Source organism: Mus pahari, chromosome 8, assembly GCF_900095145.1.
Source record: "Mus pahari chromosome 8, PAHARI_EIJ_v1.1, whole genome shotgun sequence".
NCBI lineage: Eukaryota > Metazoa > Chordata > Mammalia > Rodentia > Muridae > Mus > Mus pahari.
In genome coordinates this window covers 28,545,164-28,552,035 of record NC_034597.1, presented here as the reverse complement: position 1 = coordinate 28,552,035, position 6,872 = coordinate 28,545,164, and positions in this window count along the sequence as shown.

The following is a 6,872-nucleotide window of genomic DNA, read 5'->3' as shown; positions in this document are numbered from 1 at the left end:
TTAGCACAGCCAAACCACTGGCCATACCTAGATTTGATGATAGGCAAGAGAGACATACGCTGTTGTCCCAAGGACTCAACACCAAGTTTAGTGGCAGCAAGTCTCCCTGCCGCGCCCCCCCCCCACCTTCCCCATGCCTCCTGCCTTCTGCCTCAGACACCCATCTTCAGGTGTTAACCTCCAGGGTACACACTGAGTCCTTATTCAAATCCTGATTTCAGGCTTTCTACACAAGAAAGCCCGACTGTGCTTCTTGTCTACATTGAAACCTTTGCCTTCTCATTTGGTTCTCAAAGCCAAACCTAGCTTTCCCACTCCCCCACCCTCCCCATATCTCTTATCACTGAATCTAAGTGTACCTATCTCAGCAAAATTACTCATAATCACCCATTACTGGCCTTACAAACAGCCAGCTCCCAATATTTCCAACTCCACAAGATAACAGTAAACAGATAATAGTGACTGAGACCACAACTACTGTTCTTAACCTGAACACAAAAGCTCTCATTTTTCATCTTCACAATCACAGTAATATCATCTTCCTTTTGCTGATAATGTGCCTAGACCACAGAAAAGTCGAATAATTTTCCAAAGAAAGCCCAGCTTTCGACATCAAACTGTACCTTCAAAATCCATTTTATATGATCTACAGGGAATTCTTCCTTTTAAAAGTCTGTATTGGGGTGTGCGCAAGCACATGTGAGAAGGGGAGAGGGAGGGAGGGTTGGAGGAAGAACATTTAAAAATACTTTGGAATCAAAACAACACTGAGATTTCACCTCACACCAGTCAGAATGGCTAAGATCAAAAATTCAGGGGACAGCAGATGCTGGCGAGGATGTGGAGAAAGACGAACACTCCTCCATTGCTGGTGGAATTGCAAGCTTGTACAACCACTCTGGAAATCAGTCTGGTGGTTCCTCAGAAAACTGGACATAGTACTACCGGAAGATCCAGCAATACCTCTTCTAGGTATATACCCAGAAGATGTTCCAACTGGTAATAAGGACACATGCTCCACTATGTTCATAGCTGCCCTATTTATAATAGCCAGAAGCTGGAAAGAACCCAGATGTCCCTCAACAGAGGAATGGATACAGAAAATGTGGTACATTTATACAATGGAGTACTACTCAGCTATGAAAAGACGTTGTACATCGTGGTGCGCACTAGGCTCCGCACCACGATGTACAACGTCCACAAGCAGCCCCCAGAGCTCGTTTCTCTAGCTGCATATATAGCAGAAGATGGCTTAGTCAGCCATTGTTGGGAAGAGAGGACCCTTGGTCTAGCAAACTTTATATGCCCCATACAGGGGAACACCAGGGCCAAGAAGTGGGAGTGAGTGGGCAGGGTAGCAGGGTGGGGGGAGGGTACAGGGGACATTCAGGATAGCATTTGTAATGTAAATGAAGAAAATATCTAATAAAATAATTTAAAAAATACTTTGGAAAGATGCGTGTGAAATACAAACTTTCTCTTTTATCTCATCATTTTATACAGGTTTTACACAAAGGAAGCAAATAAAAACTTCTTTATTGACCAAGACCTCTTGCCCGAAAGCTAGGCATCTTCATGAAATCAAGGTTCCACTCCTCAGCAGCTTTCTCCTAGGGATCTTGATCTTTAGATCTGTAGATGGAACCTCCCAGCATGACCTCCCCTCATACTCTCATGTCCACCACCCTCCCCCGCCCCCATCTCTCCATGGAGAGACCATTGAGATCTAGGGCGTGCTTTGCAACTTGCCTGATAACACTCATAGCTGTGCCAGTTCTTTTATAGACCTCATATAGAACTCACAAGCTGTCAATCCATCCCTGAAGTCCCCCTCTTAGCTTTGCTTCCCTGGTTGAACCTGAGACAGAGGATGGGTGCTGTGGTACAAACTTCGTATGCATTTTAATTAAAACGTGATTACATCACGTTCCTCCTTCCCTTTCCTCCTTCCATCTCCCCTCAAACCCTTCCCTCCAACCCCTTCCACATCCCCCATTTTCAAACTGATAGCCTCTTATTATTATTATTACAGACATGTGTGTATAAGTATTATACAACCTCCTGGGCATGTTTTTTGTTGTAATGTATATACAGTTTCAGGCTGACCACCTTATATTGAAAAACCGACTGGAAACCTGTTCCTGGGAGAGGTTAATTCTCCCTCTCTCAGCAGTCATTAGTTGCCCTAAGTTCTTCGTCTAGGGGTGAGGCCCCGTGATGTTTTCCTCCTTTGTGTTAGCATGCCTATTGATATTGTCCCTGTTCCAGTCTTGTTTATGTAACCACTTCTAGAAGAAACTGTTTCAAAGCATATTCCATGGTATTCTGGCTTTTACACCCTCTTCCTGGATGTTCCCTGAGCCATAGATATAGAACCTGCGCTATAGATGTACCCACTGATCCATTGATCTCTGCATTGCTTCCAGCTCTCGTTTTCTGTGATGGTTTCCATTTCTTATGAAGAGAAGCTTCTTTGATGATGGACTGTAGCTACATTTACATCTGAAGATTTGGACCTATGAACCTCATATAAGAGAAGACATTCAGTGTTTGTCTTCCAGGGTCTGAGGTGCCTCACCCAACAGAATCTTTTCTAGGTGGACCCATTTATCTGGCAAGGTGGCTTGATACCAAGGCTTAGGTACCAGCTAGTCCTTCCTATAATTGAGTTTGCTAAAAGTGAGTGGTCTTTCCACACGCAAAGAACATCAAAATTTAAATTCTTAATAATAATAATAATAATAATAATAATAATAACAATAATAATAATAATAATAATTATGTTGTGATGGCTTGAGTAGGAATGGCCCCCATAGGTTTATATATTTGAATGCTTAGTTTTTAGAGAGTGTCATGCATTAGTTGACAATGATTAGGAGGTGTGGATTTGTTGGAATAAGCATGGCCTTGTTGTGAGGGGGAAACATGTAAATTAAGGTTGTGTACAGTCTACCATGACTGAATACCTCTTCTGAGCTCAGCATAAAATGGAGAACTCCCTTTACCAGAAAGGCTTCACTTTCGCTGACCTTCTCTGAGGAGCCTGACCCCCAACACCATCTACCTGGAGAAGATCAAGTAGTCTTTGACCAACCTTCAAGTTCAACTTCCTCTGTTCAATGGGAACATGCCCAGCAAGTACCTGGGATTCCTGGAATGCATCTCCATGTAAAAAAATATTCTCAGTACTTTAATCTTTAGCCAATGATTTTACATTTACACTGAAAACTCCCTCCCACTCTCTAAGGTCCATATATAGCCCTGATTCACCCTGAATAAAGTATATGTGTACAAGCCCTCACTGAATAAAACTATGCTCACAGCTAAGGTCATCTAGAAGAATTGTTTTACTGGAGATTGTTGGAGAAGGCCTTTGTCTAAAAGAACTCTATGATTCTGGGAGATGGCCTTCTCTTCCCCCACCTCCACACAAGGGACTCACTTCCAGCTGGACCAAGATCCTGGAACGCCACCTGTTCCAGACTATGCTTCATTTCTTCCATCACTGAGTGGGAGGAAGCCAAGCACGTGGAACTACAACTAGACCCCCAGTATGCAAACCACATTGTTGGAGGAAGTGTGTCACTGGAGGTGGTAGACTTTGGGATTTCAAATGCAGCTTACTAATCCAGCACCATTTCATGCTTGCTACCATGAACATAATGAACTAAATTTCTAAAACTGTAAGCCATCCCCAATTAAATGTTTTCCTATGTAAGAGCTGTCATGGTCATGGTGTATCTTCATAAATAAAACATTGGCTAAGATACCCACTTCAAAAAAGGTTCAACAGAGCCATAAGCTCATTCACTTTATATCAAGTACTATACAAAAAAATATTTGCTATAAACACTCAAAAAGTACTTACCATGTATACATTAATATATCCTGTGGCTAGGACTCACTTTCAATGCTAAATAAAGTAGGCAAATATTCAGTGCATGCCTTAAAGATAAGGTACAATATTATCATCTCTTTCCCAGGGCTGGCTAGTCATTCCATACTGTGAAGAATCTAATCCAAAATTGATTCTTAGCATCCAGTGACCATCACACAAACTAATATAAAGGCTGTCATCAGGATGATAAATAATTTGGAAAGCATCAAAAATGAATTGAAAGTGTACACTTTCTATGGGGGAGAGAGGAGATAAATACATGTTTCCAGCTGACTAGATCTGCAGGAGTCACAAGGGTTTAGACAAAGGTGCCAGTCTATAGCTCAGCTCAGCAAACATTCATAACAATAGCAGTAAAACATTCCAATTAGAAACATCTTCCCAGAATGGACATACTGCCACTTAGTTCTTAGACAACACCATGGTATCACAATCATTATCTCTATTTTCTAGCTCAAAGGACAGAGGCTATAAGTCATAAGATATCTTTGTGTTATATGGGGAATTCACTCATTCATTTAAAAACCATTTATTAGAAAATATCCAAGTGTCAGATGTGAGGATACATTCTAGGGAACTGCAGATGAATAAAATATTTTCTTCTCTGAATCATAGTGTACAATATCAAGCTATGGGATTTATTTCCCTTCTCATGCTTTCTCTTTGCTCTCATGCTTTCTCTTTGCCTGGCCTCTCTCCTCCTGTTTTATGCAAGCTATTTGCCAGCTCTGAACTCATAACCTCAGGGGAAACATTTGACCAGGTAGAAACGAAAGTAGCTCATATATCTTTCTGGCTATGATAGTCCAGAAGCCTAATTTCTTCAGAAAACCTTGTACATTGCAGGAAAACAATAGTATCTCACTGAGAAACTTGATGGAAAATTTTGTTGAAGCCTAAACCAAGGAAACTCAACTCAGAGAAAGACATGGGAAGAAAGAGATCTGGAGTTACTAAGAGAGAGGCCCATGCCTCCCTCTTCATAGTGCCATCAGTCCCTTGAGACCTTGGAAAGGAAATAGCAGCTTGTCTGTCTCAGCATCTGGGAGCTAGGTTGCCATATTAACTCAGTTAGAACCAGCAGAAAGCCAAATGATTTTATAGGGCCACATACAAAGGGACAAGAGATGACTCCATAGTGGTTCATTTGGATCAATGTTTATGGTATGTCACATGACCCTGGACTGCAAAACAAGCTGGAGGTTGGGAGCACCATGTAGAAATAAAATTGAATTATAGGAGATAGATGCTCGGGTTCCCAGCCAACTGTTTTTATGGACTGAGATTCATACCCTTTACCCACAAAATGAAAAGTGGTGGGTAAGAGAGTCTGCCTCTAAAAGGGAGACATAATTTCCCTTCAGACTGAACCTCTTGAAAACAACTAACATAAACCTTGCCCATATTAAAATTCTAACTGAAGTCTCTACAGAGAGAACAGAAAGTGCCAGAATTTACAAGGAAGCTGAAATTTGCACATGGGATTGGTACCAGGGAAGTTCTCTATCTTTGTTGCTCTGTCCATGGTATCTGTGACTAGTAAGAGAAAAATCTGTCATTTCTCCTTTCAAAGTGCAAAACGAACTAATACCTTCAAATCCACTGTAGATTGAAGGAGCACTCAAAAAAAAAAAAAAAAAAAAAAAAAAATGAAAAGGAAAAGAGAGGGACTCACATTACGGTGGAGCTCTGCCCACTCACCAATGCTTTGGGGCCACAAATAACAGGACCAACTGTGAATATTTTACTTTGAAGGAAAGGGGTGGAATTTGGACTGAGATTGGGACTTGAGGCCAGCTATTGTAGCTACACTCAATATTGTAGCTACCGGTGCTACTATGTATTCAAATGCTAAATACTGGCCTCCAAGATCTGGTTGCAATATAGACAAGCACATTCTCACATACATAAAATGATGTTGTATAAACTTGCTCACCAATCTTCTCTGACTGGTTAAATAAATGTAGCTGACAGCCAATTACCAGAGAGAATAGAGGTAGGTGGGGCTTCAGTTACTGGGATGGGGGTCACAGGTAGGGACCAAGAAACAGGGAGAGAAGGAGAAAAAAATGGAGAAAGCGGGAGGTCTCCACTAGACTGGATGGATCAGGAGCACATGGCTGATAGACAGAAGTGCATCCTGAGGACAGACTGATGGAGCAGAAATAACCCAGGCGAAACTCAAACAGCAAGGAACTTGGGGAGCTCACCTATAGGACACTGACTCAATTATTGGAGGGCTGGTGAGGTCATAATAAGAACTAATAAAGTTATCAAATGAAGTGAAAGGAATGGTATCCCAATAGAAAACACAAAAATAATCAAATAGAAATGTTAGAAATGAAAACTAATATGTATCAGGAAATGACTTATCTTTCAGATAAGCTTAATATCAAATCAATAAGAGTCAATTTTCATAAAGAAAAAGAAGTGTCCAATTTGAAGATGACAACAGTATTGTAGACATAAAGGATGAAGAAAAGATATAAACAGAGCCAGTGGGCTTGTGAGGCAATCTCAGTCTACTTTAGAAACAGAACAGAGGAGAGAACATAGACATTTCTAAGTCGTGGTGGCTGGCATCACTTCCAATGAGCGTTCTTTCCATTTCTGTCCCACTCCTAGAGGGGACTGGGGACTGGGGTTGCTTGAAAGATAAAAATCCACACATTCAAGAAGCTCAGCAAATGCTAAGCATTACAAATACAATAAAAGTAAACAGGCAAGTCTGGCTTGGAAGCTGCTGGCTGAGCAGGCTTGCCAGGAGATCACCTCAGAGCTGGAGGCTGGGGTGATAAGAGGTGGTAGTGCCTGGCCTGCCTCTGTGGTTCAACTGTGTTATAGAAAATAATCTCAATCCGGGATTTCTTCCCCACCTTTGATCATTCAGTTCCCAGATAAAAGACAAATAATTTATATATTTTTTTATTTTCTTTCTTTACATTTCAAATGCTATCCTGAAAGTTCCCTATAC